The sequence below is a fragment of the Bos javanicus genome, chromosome 8, assembly GCF_032452875.1.
Source record: "Bos javanicus breed banteng chromosome 8, ARS-OSU_banteng_1.0, whole genome shotgun sequence".
Classification (NCBI taxonomy): domain Eukaryota; kingdom Metazoa; phylum Chordata; class Mammalia; order Artiodactyla; family Bovidae; genus Bos; species Bos javanicus.
Window position 1 is genome coordinate 6,842,924 of NC_083875.1, and position 19,779 is coordinate 6,862,702.

At 38.3% G+C, this 19,779-nt stretch overlaps 1 long non-coding RNA gene and 1 other non-coding gene across 2 annotated transcripts in view; both read left to right on the forward strand.

The window, feature by feature from the left end:
- Positions 1-6,079: 6,079 nt before the first annotated feature.
- On the forward strand, positions 6,080-6,184 carry LOC133253523 (U6 spliceosomal RNA). The gene has a single exon (XR_009738316.1). It is a non-coding gene; the product is annotated as a U6 spliceosomal RNA (small nuclear RNA).
- A 4,499-nt stretch (positions 6,185-10,683) lies between these two features.
- LOC133252401 (uncharacterized) overlaps positions 10,684-19,779 on the forward strand; it is a 65,787-nt gene continuing 56,691 nt past the window's right edge. The window contains exons 1-2 of the long non-coding RNA XR_009737914.1: positions 10,684-10,847; positions 18,516-18,727. This is a non-coding gene — a long non-coding RNA (uncharacterized LOC133252401). The remainder of the gene's footprint in view (positions 10,848-18,515; positions 18,728-19,779) is intronic.

Genomic DNA, 19,779 nt, shown 5'->3' on the forward strand with positions numbered 1-19,779 from the left:
GAATGGTTAAAAACAGAAAACATTTCCTCTAAGATCAGGAACAAGACAAGGGTGTCCATTTTCACCACTATTATCCAACATAGTTCTAGAAGTCCTAGCTGCAGCAATCAGAGAAGAAAAAGAAATAAAAGCAATCCAGATCAGAAAAGAAGAAGTAAAGGTATCACTGTTTGCAGATGACATGATACTGTGCACAGAAAACCCTAAAGATAGTATTAGAAAATTACTAGAGGTAATCAGTGAATTTAGCAAAGTTGCAGGATACAAAATCAATACACAGAAATCACTTGCATTTCTATATACTAGCAAAGAAAAATCAGAAACAGCAATTAAGGAATCAATCCCATTCACCATTGCAAGAAAAAGAATTAAATATCTAGGAATAAACTTACCTCCCTAAGGAGATGAAAGAACTGCACACAGAAAATTAAGACACTAATGAAAGAAATCAAAGATGACATAAACAGATGGAGAGATAGTTCATATTCCTGGGTAGAAAGAATCAATATTGTAAAAATTACTATACTACCAGACACAATTCACAGATTCAATGTGACCCCTAGCAAATTACCAATGACATTTCTCACAGAACTAGAACCAAAAATTTCTCAGTTCATATGGAAACACAAAAGATCCCAAATAGCCAAAGCAGCCTTAAGAAAGAAGAATGGAGCTGGAGGAATCAATCTTCCTGACTTCACATTATACTTCAAAGCTACAGTCATCAAAGCTGCAGTATGGTACTGGCACAAAAACAGAAATATAGACCAAATGGAACAAGATAGAAAGCCTGGAAATAAACCCATGCACCTATAGGTACCTTATCTTTGACAAAGGAGGCAAGAATATACAATGGGGCAAAGACAGCCTCTTCAATAAATGGTGCTGGGAAAATTGGACAGCTGCATATAAAATAATGAAATTAGAACACTTCCTAACACCATACACAAAGATAAACTCAAAAAGGGTGTAAGACCTAAATATAAGACCAGAAAGTATAAAATTCTTAGAGGAAAATATAGGCAGAACACTCAATGACATAAATCAAAGCAAGATCCTCTATGATCCACCTTCTAGAGTAATGGAAATAAAAACAAACAAGTGGGACCTGATTAAATTTAATAGCTTTTGCACAGCAAAGGAAACTATAAGCAAAGTGAAAAGACAGGCCTCAGAATGGGAGAAAATAACAGCAAATGAAACAACTGACAAATGATTAATTTCCAAAGTATACAAGCAACTCATACACCTCAATGCCAGAAAAACAACCAACCCCATCCAAAAGTGGGGGAAAACCTAAACAGAAATTTATCCAAAGACATACAGATGGCTAACAAACACAGAAACATGAAATAAATAGATCTTTCTAATTTCCTAAATAAATGAAGTTAAGCTGAAAAATTGTCACTACTTTCCTTGAAGTCATCCATCAGATGGACAAAAGCAAAGACTCCAATGAAGCATAAGATAGTCACTCCAAAGTTGTCTTTGGACATGGTATCCTTCTATCTTTTCTCCCACCTCACTTTCTTTCAAGCCTAAGACTTTCATTGATAGATCTGAATGGCAGAGCCTTGGTCATATGTCAGCTCCGACCGCAAGGCAGGCTGGTTAAGTCCATTCCTGGCTTCCACTTTGGCGTGCCATGTCCATAAATTAGAAAGGACCTGAAAATAAGTTGTTAAAATTACCAATTCTCACAATTGAACACTATCACTGATTTCAAATCATGTCATCTCATGCCAGAATGAATTCTTTTCAAGGGTGCATACATGCATGGTTGCTCAGTTGTGTCCAGCTCTTTGCAACGTCAGGCACTGTAGCCCACCAAGCTCTTCTGTACATGGTATTTCCTAGGCAAGAATACTGAAGCGGGTTGCCATTTCCTTCTGCAGGGGAATTTTCTGAGCCCAGAAATCCAACCCACGTTTCCTGCATTGGCAGGCGGATTCTTTACCACTGAGACACCTGGCAAGCCTTTTCAAGAGTAGAGGGCTTAAATGTGAATATCTCAACTCTCTATTTTAAAATATAACCAAATTCAGTAGGCTTAAATATCTAAAAAGAGATAGAAGGAACCTTGTGTGTGTTCATCATGGAAGATCATCCCTACCACAGTTCATCTTTCAAGTGCCTTTATGTGATAATCATATTCCATAAAGTGTTTTATAGAATGAATAATTCACAAAAGTCCTTTTTAGTGGGTAATATTTCATTTAGTGAGTGTCTGGATGGTCATTTACAGCTTTTAGGTCTCTCAGAGATTTTTAATTATGACAGGATGGGCACTGTGCAAAGTAATGTCGAAACCCAGCCATACATTACTTGTGCTTAAGAGGTAGGGGAGTCTGGAACTGAGTACTTTAGCTGATAAAGTGCACATTTTTCACCCACCAGACCTCAGCTCCACTTGTCTCTGATTCCTTCAAATTAATTTAGTTCTATCAACGATGCTACCATTAGTTGATAATCCAGGAGGCAATAGATGCCATGAATATTTCACCCTTCATCAGCTTCTTGGTGTCTCTGAATATGGGCCGAATATAAAAAGGAGACTGACTACCTTTAGCTTTAGCTCAGAAATTGTACAAATTTGGTGAATTGTTAACAGTTTTGAGCAGGACCTAGGAGAGAGTTGGGGTGATCATCCTGATTTTAATAAGGGAAAAATATTAGCATATTAACTAAAGTGTCCCACAGTCACTGAATTGAGGATTAATTTGTGTTTCTAATACTAATTTTGTGAGGATACAAATTACTTTTGGAGTTCAGTGTTCTGTGTTTGCCTCCCACTCAGTCCTAGGAAGTCCCTCAAGTTAGAATGAAAGTCTAATATCTAGTGTGTGCATGCTCAGTCGCTCAGTCATGTCTGACTCTTTGTGACCCTGTGGACTGTAACCCACTAGACTTCTCTGTCCATGGGATTTCCCAGGCAAGAATACTGGAGTGGGTTGCCATTTCCTTCTCCAAGGGATCTTTCCAACCCAGGGATTGAACTCACATCTCCTGCATTAGTAGGTGGATTCTTTACCACTGAACCACCTAGGAGGTCGTACAATTTCTGCAGTGTTTAGCATATAGTTTATGCTTAACGTATGGGAGTGGGGTTGAGGTAGTACCCAAGATCTCATGTCTATGAGGACCAGATTGATCCACTAAGAATTCTATAAAAGAGGATTTGGGAGTTAATGATCAAACAAAAGGATACAAGAATTAAAACTCTGAAAAGAGAATATAAAAAGCTTTCCAGGAGTACCTCATATAGACAGGAAGCTCATGAAGAAATAAGAAATAATCAGATGTCTATATTGTTCTCCTGGGTTGCTGATTGGGTGGAAGACTGAGAGTACACCACACTTTTGGGTGAGTACTTTTAGGGTCTACTCAAACATCTCCCTGGAGAAGGCAATGGCAACCCACTCCAGTACTCTTATCTGGAAAATCCCATGGACAGAGGAGCCTGGTAAGCTGCAGTCCATGGGGTCTCAAAGAGTTGGACATGACTGAGTGACTGCACTTTCACTTTTCACTTTCATGCATTGGAGAAGGAAATGACAACCCACTCCAGTGTTCTTGCCTGGAAAATCCCAGGGATGGAGGAGCCTGGTAGGCTGCTGTCTATGGGATCGCACAGAGTCAGACACGACTGAAGTGACTTAGCAGCAGCAGCAAACATCTCCCAACTCATCCTGGGGAAAACTTATAATAAATTCTCTGAATGAGGGAACTTAGGAAACTAAATGGATGAGGCCACCTTTCCAGGAGTCACAATCAGGGAGGGAGAACTCAGTTGCGAAGACTTTGCAACCTATAACGGACTTCCCAAGTGGCACTAGTGGTAAATAGCCAGTGCAGCAGATGCAAGAGATGAGGGTTTGATCCCTGGGTTGGGAAGACGCCTTGCAGTAGGAAATGGCAACCCACTCCAGTACTCTTGCCTGGAACATCACATGGACAGAGGAGATTTGTGGGCTATGATCCATGGGGCTGCAAAGATACAACTGAGTTGGATACAACTAAGCAACTGAGCATTAGCACTGGGACCTTTAATAACAGGCTTTAAGGACTGAAGGAAGCCCTGTGGTTTACCCTAGTGACACAACCTGGCTGCAGGCCTGAACTTGAGGGGCAAGATGGCATTATTCTCAACCGCAAGCTACACTTAGGCTTATCAGGAGATAATGTGACTCTTGAGGAAGGTCCACACTGGTTGATTGGAACAGGACAAACCCATCATGGCCATGGAGGTTGAGTGAAGAGAAGTTCTACAAGCAGTAGCAGGAAGGGAGGAAATTAAATATCTCCATGGAGTCCACGTGAGCCACTTGGATTCTTTCGGGGAATGGGGGTAGCCTTTGCGGGGGTGGGGGGAAGATCTAAAGATGTTCTGGCCTCCATCCTGAAGACTGGCTATGTTACTATCCTAGCAGACTTATCGACACTATAATTTTACACAAATTTACCCACACTGCCATTTAATTGTGCAGAAAAATGTGTAGCTAATTCATTTTGTCTATAATTAGTCTCTGAAGAGTCCTTAATGGGAATTAAGGCACAGAGAAAAAGTATTTGTTTTTTTTTTTTTTTCTGTTTCCCATTCAAATTTCTGGAGAAAGATCATGCTATATACTGCCCTGAACCACTTTGAAACATGACCTCACTGGAGTAGTTTTGGTGACTCCCTGAGGTCAGGTAGGGGAAGCCTGGCTGTTCAGCTTCCATGGGCTGCTCTAGATTCAAACTGCAAATGGCCTGGACACCTCCCAGACATTTTCACAGGCCCCTGGGTGGAGCTGGGAAGGTGGATGATTTGCCGAGGAATGGATCTGTTCTTGGACTTGCATTGGTGAAAGCGAGATGATCCCACTAAAGTCAGGAGTGTGGCCCTCAGTAGAGAGCAGATGGAGAATTTGGGTTGTATCTGGCTTTTTTCTATGCTTCCCCAGAATTTCTTGGGCTCACCTATCTCTGCCTTTTTGCTCCTCCCTGGTGGAAGGAACTAGGGGTTGTCATCTTGTCACCATTGCTGATATACCTTATATCTCACTCGAAAGGACAAAGAATTGTCCTTTAGTGTGATTTCAGCAACATTTACACAAGCCTGTTATGATAATATATAATGAACATAATGAATGTAATCTCCAAAGAGCCCCTAAGACAAGATGCCTCGTTAATAGTTGAAATTTCAAAATAAGAAAATTATGCTTGCCTTGGGACCATAACTTTATCTTTTCTGTTTATCTTCTCTGCTTAGAAATCAGCCTATTTGTACTAAAAATATCTGGATAATGACAATTGCTTTTTAAACATAATTCAAGTCATGAAGAGCTATGAGTGAGAACATGATGTGAACTCTTTTCATCAAAATGAAATTCTACAAACATCTTGGGGGATGAGCTTTGTTGAAATGTCCAGGTCCACTTTTTTCATCTTAAATGATTAAAAGTGAGGAGGCATCTTTAGGGACAATGTAATGATAAAATCATGTTTTAGAATTTTAAACTTTGATATTATTATTAATTCTGATTGCTTAATATGTACAGGTTTACCAAGTAGGGACATATTTATGCAAAATTTGCATCTGGGGAATTCCCTGGCAGTCCAGTGGTTAGGACTCCATGATCTCACTGCTGAGGGCCCAGGTTCAAACCCTGGTTAGGGAACTAGGATCCTGTAAGCCATGCAGCATGGCAAAAAATAAAAAGATTCACATCTGGTCATCAACAAAGCAGGGGGTAGGGTAAGGTGAGTGAGATACCATGATGCTGGTCCTAGTCATCAAAAGGTCAGGTAAATAAGACAAGCTAGGAACAGTCTAGTCTCCCTTAAACTTTCAAGTAATTCTTGCCAAATCTATTAATGGTTAACTGAAAAATATGAAGATGGGAGACTCAGGTTTTAGATAGGAGAGGGATAGGGCCAACACAGAAAGCATTCAGTTTTGACTTGATTGTAAAGGATAACTTTTGGGAAGTCAAAGAGGAGAGATTAAAAGGGATATTTAATCCCCAAAAGCCTTTTTGCAGTACTTGAGATAGTGAATATTTTCTTAGAGAAAGGAAAAAAATTGGTAGAAGTCACGCTAACTTTGTCAGCATGTACACTAAAATTGGAACGATACTGAGAAGATCAGCATTTCCTGAACAAAGGTGATACACAAATTTATGAAGTGTTCCATATCTTTTTGGACTGGGAGTTTGGGGTTAGTAATGGGTTGGCTAGAAAGTTCATTCTGGTTTTTCCATAACATCATATGGAAAATACTGTACAACTTTTTGGCCAGCTGATAGATGCAAATGTAGAATGGATGAACAACAAGATTCTATTGTATAGCACAGGGAACTATATTTAATATCTTGGGATAAACTATAGTGGAAAAGAATATAAAAAGGAATGTATACACCTGTGTATAACTGAGTCATTCCGCTGTACACCAGAAATTAACACAGCATTGTAAATCAACTGAGTGAATGAATGAGTCATGTCTGACTCTTTGCCACCCCATGGACTGTAGCCCTCCAGGCTCCTCTGTCCATCAACTATACTTCAATAAAAATAAATAAATGAAATGAAAAGAAAAAAGTTGATATTGATTAAATATAGAAATGAAATATTTTGGATATATTGAGTTAAATAAAATATATTAATAAAGTAAAAAAAAACCTAGTAAAAGTCATTCTGCTAAAGAGTGTAATTCCCTTGAATCACAACATCCATTTTCTGAACACTTTTTAAGCACATGGCTCGCAAAATAGTTCATAACCTGAAGACTGTGACAGATGGCAGATTCTGAAAACAGAGAAACTCTTAAAAAAAAAAAAAAAACTTGTTGAGCATTTCTCTATGTATTGTTTGCATTATGTTTTTCCTATCTATCCTGCCCCTGGCTGACTTGAATTAGGTAGCAAAGGATATTTGATTATGTTAGATTTCTGCCCTAAGGTTAATGAGTAATATTTGTGATCTGAAACAGCTATATTACATTGATAGTGTCAGGAATGCCTCCAGCTGTGCAAAAAAGGTGTCAAAATGCCAATAACCAAGTGTGTGGGGAAGGTGGTGGGGACTATATCTGGCCACTCAGTGGGCAGGTCATAAACTCTTAATAAGTGGCACTTGGGCTGGGAAAGCCTCATAATTTGTCGACACATGTCTTTCCCTCTGAACCACCAAACCCCATCAACTCACAGCCTGCGGCTTTAACTGTTTCCCTGAGCAAATCTCAAGATATTTCTTTCTGACTTTCCTGTAAATAGATGAAGAGAGGAGTCGCCTTAGCTTTCAAAAGTCTATTTTAAACCCCCAATGCAGCTCATCCATTTTCATCTTTTTAAAAGCAAATTACAGCTATGAATTAAATATCTTTAAAATGACATGCACTGAATCACAAGTTTGCATTTAAACCTCTTGATAAAGATATGAATCTTGAAGGCTTTTAGAACCAGCTCATAAAACTTCTTATTCAGTTACCTTTAAGGCAGCTGCAAAGACTGCCCTGCTTGTCTGGTTTTAAAATGGATTTAAACATTTTTTAAAAATTATTTTTTCCAAGTTAGCATTCATGATAATTTATAAAAATATTTCTTTCTTTCTCTCATTTAATATTTATTGTGCCAGGCAGACTTCTAGGATTTGAGTTATTAGTGAAAAGGATAGATGTGTTTGAGAACTGTGTGTGTGTGTGTGTGTGTGTGCTCAGTCACTCACTTGTGTCCAACTCTTTATGACCCAACAGACTACAGCCTTCCAGGCTCCTCTGTCCATGGGATTTCCCAGGCAAGAATACTGGAGTGGGTTGCCATTTCCTTCAGGGGTTCTTCCTGACCCAGGGATCAAACCCGTATCTCCTGCTGTTGCATATCCTGCATTGGCAAGTGAATTCTTTAGCACTGTGCTGTGAGCATAATCCAATAATGGATTTTGGCTAGTTTTATACATGAACTGTTTTCATATCCATGGAATTTAGTGCAGTCATGAGATTACTGTGATCTTTTGTGAGGGGACAGCCTCGACAATTACTCACATTATTCTTGTCCAGCCACTGTGCATAGCATTTCTTTACTCATCAGAATCAGAATCAAGGGGATAGTCCTTCCTCCTGGTCCTTCACTCTATTACCTGCCAGTCGAATGGTTAATCTGTCTACTACGTCTTGAATAACTACAACTCAGAACCTCCACCATTCTGATCTGGGATGATGCTGGAGAAAAAGAAAATCATAAAAAAGCAAATCTTGATTACTCCCAACGTACTACATTTTCTGTCTCTCGTTTCCTATTTTAGTTTCAGCTATATTGTTATTGGGGCTTCCCTAGTGAAGTATAGGAATTCAGTGGTAAAGAATCAGCCTGCCGATGCAGGAGATGTGGGTTTGATCTCTGGGTGTAGCAGATTCCCTGGAGAAAGAAATGGCAACCCACTTCGGTATTCTTGCCTGGAAAATCCCATGGACAGAGGAGCCTAGCAGGCTATAGTCCATGAGATGGCAAAGAGTCAGATATGACTGAGCGATTGAGCATGCACAATATAGTCATTAGTCCTGCTTTTTATTCACTGGGGAGAAAAATAAAAGAGATGGGAAAGTGTCACACATGTATTGGGATGTGTAGTAGTTGCATTTTCAGGTGGAGATTTTCCTGTTAAACTCACATCTCCAGTGGCTCCCCCTGGAAGCAGAATACAGCTGTGGGATGCAGTGGGCTTCCCTGTTTGGATGCTTTACCATCCTACCAATATTTCTCATTGTTGGAATTATGTTTGTCATATTAAAAGACATGAAAGATTTGAATCAGAGGTTAGAGGGTGTTGATTACTCATCTTCTGCTATGACTGAAGAACTCTATTTTCAGGTTTATACTTTTGGATGAATAACAATGTTTTTTTCCCCAGGAATGTGATGTTATATCTTGAATTTAAATTCCCACACATACTCGGTGGGGAGGAGGAGAATAAATTGGGAATTTGAGATTAGCAGATACACACTTTTATATACAGAATAGATACACAACAAGGACCTACTGTAGCACAAGGGACTATATTCAATATCTTGTAATAACCCATAAGGGATAATAATCTGAAATATATACAGACTTTCCAGGTGGCTCATTGGTAAAGAATCCGCCTGCCAAGCAGGAAACATGAGTTCAGTCCCTGGGTCGGGAAGATCCCTTAGAGAAGAATATGGCAACCCACTTCAGTATTCTTGCCTGGCGAATTCCATGAACAAAGAAGCCTGGCATGCTATGGTCTATAGGGTTGCAAAACAATTGGACATGGCAGAGGGACAGAGTATATATATATATATATACACACTGAATTACTTTACTGTACACGTGAAAGATTGCAAATCAACTAAACTTCAAAAAAAAAAAATTCTCACACATCCAGCATGACAGAGTTTGAATCATATTCCTGCTCTCCAGCTTTAGAGCCTTTCTCTGCTGCCAACTATGCAGTTTATCAGGGAATTGTTAATGTTTTAATGTAAATCTACGGGAAATAGGGTTTCTTTAAAAGCAACCAAAATTGTGACAAATGTAGTTTTACTTTTTAAAAAGGCAATTGAAATAGTTGTATCTCTAAATAATAATTCTTCATCTTTGTAGAAAAAAATGTTTAATTTGAAAAAGATTACGCATAGCACAAGCTAAAGCATCATTCACTAGAGAGATATACACTGGATGAATGATTTTTTGATAGTAGTACCATCTCTTTGTATAGTTTGGTGGGGCTTCCCTGGTGGTTCAGATGTTAAAGAATCTCCCTGCAATGCAGGAGACCTAGGTTTGATCCCTGGGTTGGGAAGATACCCTGGAGAAGAGAACTGCCAACTCCAGTATTCTTGCCTGGAGAATTCCATGGACAGAGAAGCCTGGTTTGGGCTACAGTCCATGTGGTCACAAGGAGTAGGCCAAGACTGAGCAACTAACGCTTTCACTTTTTATTTTTCATTTTATGATTGTTTTTATAAATGACAAAATATCTATCATTTTAATGCATAAACTAAAATTTATTATATGTTTAAATAACTCAAATCTGCATAGATACAATCTCCACTATATTCACATTGGAGCACTTTTGATACTCTCATTAAAACAACTATCATTTTATACATTAAATAATATACCAAGTGGCTTTTTTTTAAAGGATTGAGTAAGGTTATGTTCAAAATAGTAAGAAAAGATAAGAAACACATCTTGCTTATTTGTTAAATTTTATGTTATTTGCTATATGTAAGTTAAAAATTAGTAACCTTTAAAATTTACTAAATCTATCTTATTCCTTATAACTTAAGGCTTGCAATTTTTTCCCCTTTAAAACTCCCACCCTAATGGGGTCAGTTCCCTAAGCACAGGTTTTATAACCAGGGAAAGCTGCACACATCCTATAATATGCCATTTCAGTTTTTTGCATCCAGCCTCACACTTCCAAAGGTACTAAAAGATGCCGTAGAGTAATCAGCAAATATACGACCTCATATCAACTAAAAGCACTTAACAGAGGGGGAATGACTGCAAGGCAGCAAATTTCCTACAGCGGTGCTTTCCTAAGTGTGCTAAGGTAATTAGCCTCAATAGGAGATAATTTTGGTTCACAGGGGTTGCTGTTGCTTTAAGCCTTTCTGGGAAATTTGGATTTTCCATTGATAGCAGTTTTAACAGGTCACACTGGAGCCAGAGTGAATTAAAGTGAAGAGCCACACAGTCTAAACAAACATTCCTTACCATTATCAGAAGCCTGACAACATAATAGCATAAACTATAGTCATGTGGTCACATTTGCAAGTAATGCAGGAACAATTAAAAATCAAAGAGACGCTACATTTCCTAAACCAGACTGAAGTTGAGGTAAGCAAGTTTAAAATTGCCACTTTCCTTCCCTTCTCCAGAAAATTTATATTGCCTTTTAAGTTGAAAAAAATATATAACACTTGGTTTAAATCATTCTTGTGATTAGTCTACTTCTCTGTTTTGTAAAATTAAGGCAGAATGTGGTAACATTGTAATACAATTTCAGGTTTTTAAACCTTGAAAATACTATGTGATTTGCCATACTTATTAAAAAATTTTTTCTATTTTGCCATAAGTGCACATATTTAGAGCTAAAATTCCATTCCATTTTATATTTTCCCCAAGGATGTTGATAGAACATGGTTTGTTTATAGTCACTAGGACTCTTTTTAAAATATGCGATGGGTAATGTAGTTACATGTTAAAAGTGAAATATTTGTCTATGTACTTTTGCTTATTTTTATAACTAGGAGATTAAAAAATAACTCATAAAATGGATGTAATTATATTTCAGCGGGCTCTGAAGTGACAGTATTTATCAATAGTTTTGGTATTCTAATACTACTTGACTACTTTTGGATGAGAGTTTTATAGATATTCAAAATTTATCAAAATGCTTTTGGTTACAGAATGTATTATAAGGTGGCAACAGACTCTGCTATGTTTAAGGGAGATTGTATCAATAGTATTTCAAAAATCTTTTAGATTTAGACTGGGGGTGTGTGTGTGTGTGTGTGTGTATTTACCTGCACAGAAGATTTTATATGTCTATATTTTGAGATTTATGACCACACATTCTTTGCTTTGTAAGACCCCCATTTTCAAATTCTCTGCTTCCATAAATATATTCAGATTTACCCAAGCTTACTATTTTTGTTTGGAAAAGGAAATAAATCAGTTACCAAAATACTAAAACACTTCAAGCTAGGCTGAGTTGTTTCATCTGCAAAAAATTCTCTAAGTAGCATTCTGGCAAACAGCTCACTTTACCCTTAACTTTATCCTGGTTTGGTGTCTGAGGAAAAGAACTGAATATTGTTCTGAATTCATGGTTTGGGGTCAAATGATAAGTGAGCAGGAAATATCAAGATGCATCAAAATGGAAGACAGAAGGAATTCAATTTGTCTTATATTTTAAATATCTTTGGTGACTAAAAACTGCACAAGGTACCATATGGGATACAAAAACTAGAAATATCCAACTCTGTCCTCAGGGAACACACAAGCAATAGGGAGACAAGATATGGGAAAGTAATTACTACACCAGATAGTATGAAAATGTTAGAAGAAAAGTGCTAAAAAAAAAAAAAAATTCAACAACAAACAAGATACAAGGTCTTGAAAATATCCCCAGTTCAGTGATTCCCAAGCCAGGCCATACTTGAGAAACATCATGAAAGATCTTGATTAAAAAAAAAAAATCCATGTTATTAATAGTACTTTCCCAGACCCACTGGATAAGAGTTTCAGAGAGGGATGGGGGGAGGTGTAGAAATTAGTAATGCATATTTTTTAAAAATTTCTCTTGATAATTTTGAAGCACTCTCCTGCTGCAGGAAATTATGAAATTCTGTGTAACTATGTGTTTAACTTTCCTAATGATTTTCATTGACTACGCTAAAGCCTTTGATTGTGTGGATCACAACAAATGGTGGAAAATTATTAAAGAGATGGGAATATCAGATCACCTTACCTGCCTCCTGAGAAATCTGTATGCAGGTCAAGAAGCAACAGTTAGAACTGGACATGGAACAACGGACTGGTTCGTAATTGAGAAAGGAGTCTACCAAAGCTGTATATTGTCACCCTGCTTATTTAACTTATATTCTGAGTACATCATGCAAAATGCTGGGCCGAATGAAGAACAAGCTGGAATCAAGATTGCAGGAAGAAATATCAATAACCTCAGATATGTAGATGATACCACCCTTACGGCAGAAAGCAAAGAGGAAGTAAAGAGCCTCTCGATGAAAGTGAAAGAGGAGAGTGAAAAAGCTGGCTTAAAACTCAACATTCAGAAAACCAGTCCCATCACTTCATAGCAAATAGATGGGGAAACAGTGGAAACAGTGAGAAACTTTGTTTTCTTGGGCTCCAAAATCACGGCAGATGGTGACTGCAGCCATGAAATTAAAATACGCTTGCTTCTTGGAAGAAAAACTATGACAACCCTAGACAGGCTTAAAAAACAAAGACATTACTTTACTGACAAAGGTCCATATACTCAAAGCTATGGTTTTTCCAGTAGTCATGTGTGGATGTGAGAGTTGGACCATAAAGAAAGCTGAGTGCTGAAGAATTGATGCTTTTGAACTGTGGTGTTGGAGAAGACTCTTGAGAGTCCCTTGTACTGCAAGGAGATCCATCCAGTCAGTCCTATAGGAAATCAGTCCTGAATATTCATTGGAAGGACTGATGCTGAAACTGAAGCTCCAATACTTTGGCCACCTGATGTGAAGAACCGACTCATTGGAAAAGACACTGATGCTGGGAAAGATTGAAGGCAGGAGGAGAAGGGGACGGCAGAGGATGAGATGGACCATTACCAACTCGATGGACCTGAGTGAGTAAGAACCAGGAATTGGTGATGGACAATGAAGCCTGGCATGCTACAGTCCATGGGGTCTCAAAGAGTTGGACACAACTTAGCAACTAAATCACCACCATACTTGTTAAGCTTTAGGGCTATTTCAGTCAGACTCTTAGAAATGTTAATGTTCTGGTAGAACAATTCCTGACATTTAGCTTAGATTTCCAGGAGAGTGGGAGGTGGGAACACAATGATTAGAGAGAAGACAACTTCCAGATGAGGATGGGGGTGGGGGACCCAAGAATTTAGAAGATGGGGATTATGCATCCTTCTTCCCCATTTAACAGTTTGCAGACCTAACTTCTGAATTCTGATTTTCTAATCTTATTATGGTAGCTTTCAAATCTGTCATTTTACTCTGAGTTTATTTTCTTTCATCACAATATTTATTAAAGTGCAAAGTTCATTTTATTTTAATTTGCTCAGAATATACTATTTCTGCTAAACTGAATAAACTTGAATAAATAACAATAAAGCCAGGAAGCAAAGTTCCCAAGAAAGTGTTAAGTGTAAGATATTTTTTCATTAATACATATATATGGCCAAAGCCCAGTGCCAGTTTATGGAAAATGGCAATATTTCATATCTTTGAGGTCATTAAACAAATGGATATAAAAGGATATAAAATGTTTCCGACAGTATTGCTGAGTTCAACCAGCTGGATTGCAGTGAGATAGAGAAACTTTAAGCAAGAGCTCCCTGTGGGAAACAATAAATTTATCTCCTTCTTGGGTTAAAAACAATAACAGCAGCAGCAACAGTCCTATGAGAAGGATGACTGGGGGAGGGAAGAACAGACTCCAACATAGCTTTAGTGCTTCTTCTATTGAGAACCTTGTGCTGAGGCTGTTCATCCATCCTGGCAAAAAGGACTCCAGTTTACTCACACCATGCTTTCAGACCATGCAGATTTCTGACCCAAAACCATTCTATTCCTGGCCCATAACACAATTTAAAATACCTCTGGATCAAGGCACAGGAAGAAAGTACTTGAGATGCAATGAGTACCACATTCTGTAAAAGTTCCCCAGCAAAGGAAGGTGCCAATGAGAAGCTGAAACACTAAAATATTTCAAAAGGTGTTTGAATGTTGCTGGAATATTCGGTTCAGTTCTCACTTTCTGTGGATCAACCCTGGAGCAATGACACTGAAAACCAAGGAAATAATAATTCAGGTTCTACTGATTTTATTTTGCAGTTATTTAAGGTTTTACCCTAAATACTACATGTATAGAAAAAAAATTATGTATTGACTGACTTTGTAAACTTTTTTTTTGTTTGTTTATTTTGCTTTAGCCTATCTTGAGAAATAACACAGAAAATGTAGACCAGACCGGGAAAAGTATTTAAAAACATAATACTCATTCAGATTATTATTAAACATTCAACCAACAAGTATTTCCTGGGCATTGACTATATCCAACCCTTTCTGAAAGATTATGAAGTGATATAAATTTAGAAGACACAGTCCTTGTCTTCAAGGAGTTTTCAGTCCCACCAAGAAGATATAGGACATTATATATATATATAACATGAGGAGGAAGGTGAGTTGGCTGGTACCTGCCTGCTGTATTTTGGGGGCATCATAGAATAACACCCCTCAACTAGCTGGTGTTGGTGACATGAGAAGAACTGGAACCCCATTTTGTTTGAACCTCCCTTCTCACAGCTTTTTTCCTGAAGCAAATCTCATAGAAATCTCTTACTGCCTTTTTCCTCAACAGAAAATGGAGAAGGTAACTATCACATTCATAGAAACTGGGTGAGAAATTTTAAAAAAGAGATAATAAGTCTAAAAATAAGTTGTATTTTTAATCATGTAGCTTGATTTGGAATCTCATAGCTTATCAAATTGTGTGATGTTTATATTAGAAGAAACAGGAAGCATGGTGTGAGGGGATGAAGTGTCTGATTTAAGTACCCATGAAGAAGAGACAGATAGAAGAATTGGCTTCACAAGTCCAGAGACAGGCTCCAAGCAGGGTCCAGTGGACGAGGGAGCAGACTTGGGTGGTAGTCTTGGATTTTGAAAGAACTCTGCTCAGAAATGGAATGAAATGTGCCTGAAGAAGATTGATGGATGTGCAAAAGAAGTGAGCCTAATACGGCCAAAAACATTTCCTAGCTGATCCTGTGTTGCTTGTTGACATCCAGCTTTGACTTTGTTATCAATTGGGTAAGGTCAATTACAAAAAAGACAAGGATGAGAAATGTAGCAAACAGTGATATCACTTCTTTGGAGTAGACGGAAACTCTTTAAAATTATTTTTGATTAAAAAAAAAAAACAACCCTTTATACTCAGCTATACAAAAGTCAGATCATGCCGCCATATAAAATTGGCTTGTACATAAAATAGAGACATAGTATTCTATCTGTGTATGTTTGATAAATATTTGTATTTTGAGATCACTGCAATCATAATGGGATCTAGCAGAGTGATTCATATGAAGAAGGTTAAGTAATAAAGTCACTACCATTAAAACTTGAATGAGTTTCTCTCTAAAAATTCCTAATGTGGGGTGTAATTTTGATCTGACATGGACCATAAATGACCTACATTAAACAGCAAACCCCTTGAGAGAAAAGAATCTCATTTTAGTTTTATACAATACTTAGTGCATTCAGAGAGTTTAGTTTTTTAAAAAAGCATTCATTAGGCTAATGAAAAATTATTTTTAAAAGGTATGTCTAAAAGACATCTCTAATGTACCATGCCCCAAATTATATTCTCAATCTTCTTGCCAAACCTGTTCCTCCCATATGTGCTGCGCTGTGCTAAGTCTCTTCAGTCATATCTGCTCTTTGCGACCCCATGGACTGTAGCCCACCAGGGATTCTCCAGGCAAGAATACTGGAGTGGGTTGCCATGCCCTCCTCCCAGGGATCTTTCTGACCCAGGGATCAAAACCACATCTCTTATGTCTCCTGCATTGGCGGGTGGATTCTTTACCAGTAGGGCCACCTGGGAAACCCATTCCTCCCATGCTTTGCTAAATCTCAGTAAAGGGCAACTGCTTTCCACCCAAACTCAAGTTCAAACTTTGGAATCATCCTTGCCTCTTCTCTCCTCTCAAATCCACATCTGATCCATCAGCACATCCTATGAGCCTCTATGAGGGTGTAGGCTAAGTTACCCTAATACAGACACTGAAAAATAGAGGCTTGAGGACTTTAGAAGTTAGTTCTTTGCCATGTACAATTTCAAGAAAGATAATAATTATTCAGGGCTCTGAGACAGTGGCAGATCTGCCTTGCTCAACACATCCCAAGGTGCCCAGTCATCACTGTTTCCAGAAAGACTGGAGAAAAGATGAGAGGCAAATGTGGGGCTACCACTTTGATGAGGACGGCCAGGAGCTGGCACAGAGCACTTCAACTTCTCATCCACTGGCAAGAGCCACATCAAGTGGATGCTCTTGTCTGCAAAGGAAGCTTGCAGATGCAGTTTCTAGCTGGGTATCCATATGCCCAGGAAGGAGAGAGGAGATGTGAAAGGATAGCCTGTGATGTCTGTCACGAGCTTATATTTCCAAAATAAATTTATTGCCAATTATCTATCATCTCTACTACTACACTACCTCTGCACTACTCCATGGATCCTCCATCTATCACCCCATTGAACTGGCATTACTGCTTCTGTTTTTATCTCAGGAGGTCCATTCACAATGACTCAGTCCATGGTGGTACTATAGGACATAGGTATACTTATGGCTGATTTATGCTGATGTTTGGCAGAAACTAGCACAATATTCCGGAGAAGGCAATGGCACCCCACTCCAGTACTCTTGCCTAGAAAATCCCATGGATGGAGGAGCCTGGTGGGCTGCAGTCCATGGGGTCGCTAAAGAGTCGGACATGACTGAGTGACTTCACTTTCACTTTCCACTTTCATGCACTGGAGAAGGAAATGGCAACCCACTCCAGTGTTCTTGCCCCAGGGACAGGGGAGCCTGGTGGGCTGCCGTCTATGGGGTCGCACAGAGTCGGACAGGACTGAAGCGACTTAGCAGCAGCAGCAGCAACACAATATTGTAGAGCAGTTATCCTTCAATTAAAAATAAATAAATCTAATTACAAAAGTTTTTTTTTAAGTAAAATAACACATGAAATGTAAAAAAAATAAAAGCAACACATTGAACTGTGGCATTTTTCTGCCCTTAACCCCGCGGTTGCTTCCCTTCTCACACTGAGTAAAACGCATGGGCTGGCCTTGCTCCTTTCTGAGTTTAGCTCCTACCCACAGAGTGGGCCACCTGGCACCCAGCACAACTTGTGGGCTCCCATCCTGGGAAATGGGGTCCTCAGCCCAAAGCTTTCTTCCTCTGGCTCTCCATGGCTCCCCCTCACCTTCATCTTGATTCAAATGCCGTTTCTGGAGACACCTTGACAGGCCATCCTGTGTAAAGTTGCAGCTTTTCTATCACCTAACACTCCCTATCTTCCTTCCTGTCTTATTTTTATCTTCAGTATCTTCTAACTTATTGTGTATTTTACTTATTTACCTTGTTTATTCTCTCTCGCCCCTCCCCAGAAGATAAGCTCAGGAAAATAGATATTTTGTCTGTTATGTTTCTCTACCATGTATGCCATGGTATACCCTGTATACCATGTATACCCTGACCCCATAGTAAATGCTCAATAAATTCCTTGGAGTCAATCATAGGGAAAAAACATACAGCCCCAGGCATCTATCTGCCTTTCCATTGCAAGTACTGCCTTCTTATAAATTCTCAGCAGGATATAGGGAGTCGATCTTATAATAAGAATTGATGCTGTGAGGTTTCATGATTAGGAACTAAATATTGAATGAGCTGTGGAAGGAAACAGAAGCTTAAAATTAGGAAATTTTATGTTGACAGCCATTCTGAGACTAACTTACCCATGAAATGAAACAACTGATTTCCTCTCTAGTTGCCTCGAGATTCTCAATTCAGTAAGACCTAAATACCTACTTCAGATTTATAGGGATTTGGAAACAAATATGTGAAGAAGGCAAAGCACTATCTCAAAAGTACTGCATATAATTTGTCTTTAAATTAATAAGTTTTGTTAAAGTAAAAGAGTACCAAACATTTTGCTGATTTCAAGCAATATATCTTGGAATTTGTACAGAACAGTCTTTTTCTCTGCTCAGGTAGCACAGTGGTAAAGCATCCACCTGCCAATGCAGAAAACACAGGAGATGCGGGTTCATTCCCTAGGTCGGGAAGATCCTTTGGAGGAGGAAATGGCAACCCACTCCGGTATTCTTGCCTGGAAAGTCCTGTGGACAGAGAAGCTTGTCAGAGTGTAGTCCACGTGGTCGCAAAGAGTTGGACACAACTGAGTATGCAAGAAAGCACACAGGTATTTTTCTATTTTGTGTTTCAGTCTCTATCCTGAAGTTGTACTGAATCTCAAAGATTCCTTGAATACGTTTAATAAAATATCCATAGTAAGTGACAACTTCTGTATATTACATATTTTTACATATTACATTAAATCCTTATAACAGACCTAGGAAGTAGAAACTTACAAAGACAGGTAGAATATGATTATCACTGGCTTTAACAATGAAAATAACTATAACATAAATGTAATTTTGTCATTTGAAAATACTTCAATTTTGGCACTAAAACCCAATTAGAAATAAAATGTGTAAATATAAAATAAATCTATTTTTCTAAGATGAGTACTTACAAGGACACCCTTCACTTTTCTTCCACAATTGTTTATTTCTTCAAGTTCAACCAACAAAGAATGTCCAAATAGATTTAAAATGTAAAAAGATGATAAAGATGCAGTGCCTGGCAAAGGTCACTCTTCAAATTTCATAGCTCCAGTTTTCTTTCCTAAATTAGAAAGAAAAAAAGAACACAATATTTTCCTACAAATTAGCTACACATAATCACATAAAAACAAGTTTTTTATATTTGTTAAGAGTGACAAACTTAGAAAAAGAAGCAAATCATGAATATAAAGACTGAGTCTGGAATTATCAAGGAAACAACCCAGATTCCTGCTAATTTAGTTTCAGAAGATGATAATAATGCTTTTTTTATCTCAAACTTGGCTCAAGCTTTTGGAAAAAAATATTCGCCAGGAAATTTGAGCCCAGTTGAACCAACTGATTTTTACTGACTGTATCCAGGATCCTCATTTTTGAATTTTGGCTACTCCCACGATGGCCCAGTCACATGCATCCGAATGGTTATTCAGAATTGAATCGACAGCTCTGACAGAGTTAATATCTCTGCTGGCCTTTCACATAATGCCGTTGTTACTCCAGAAGATGGACAAGAACCAGAAGAGACATCCCTAGTATCTTAGCAACAGCAATTTACACAATCAAAAACAGTGCTGGACTAGCCACTGTTTCTTAAGACACCATGGAGGGTGCACACATTTCAAAAAGAACG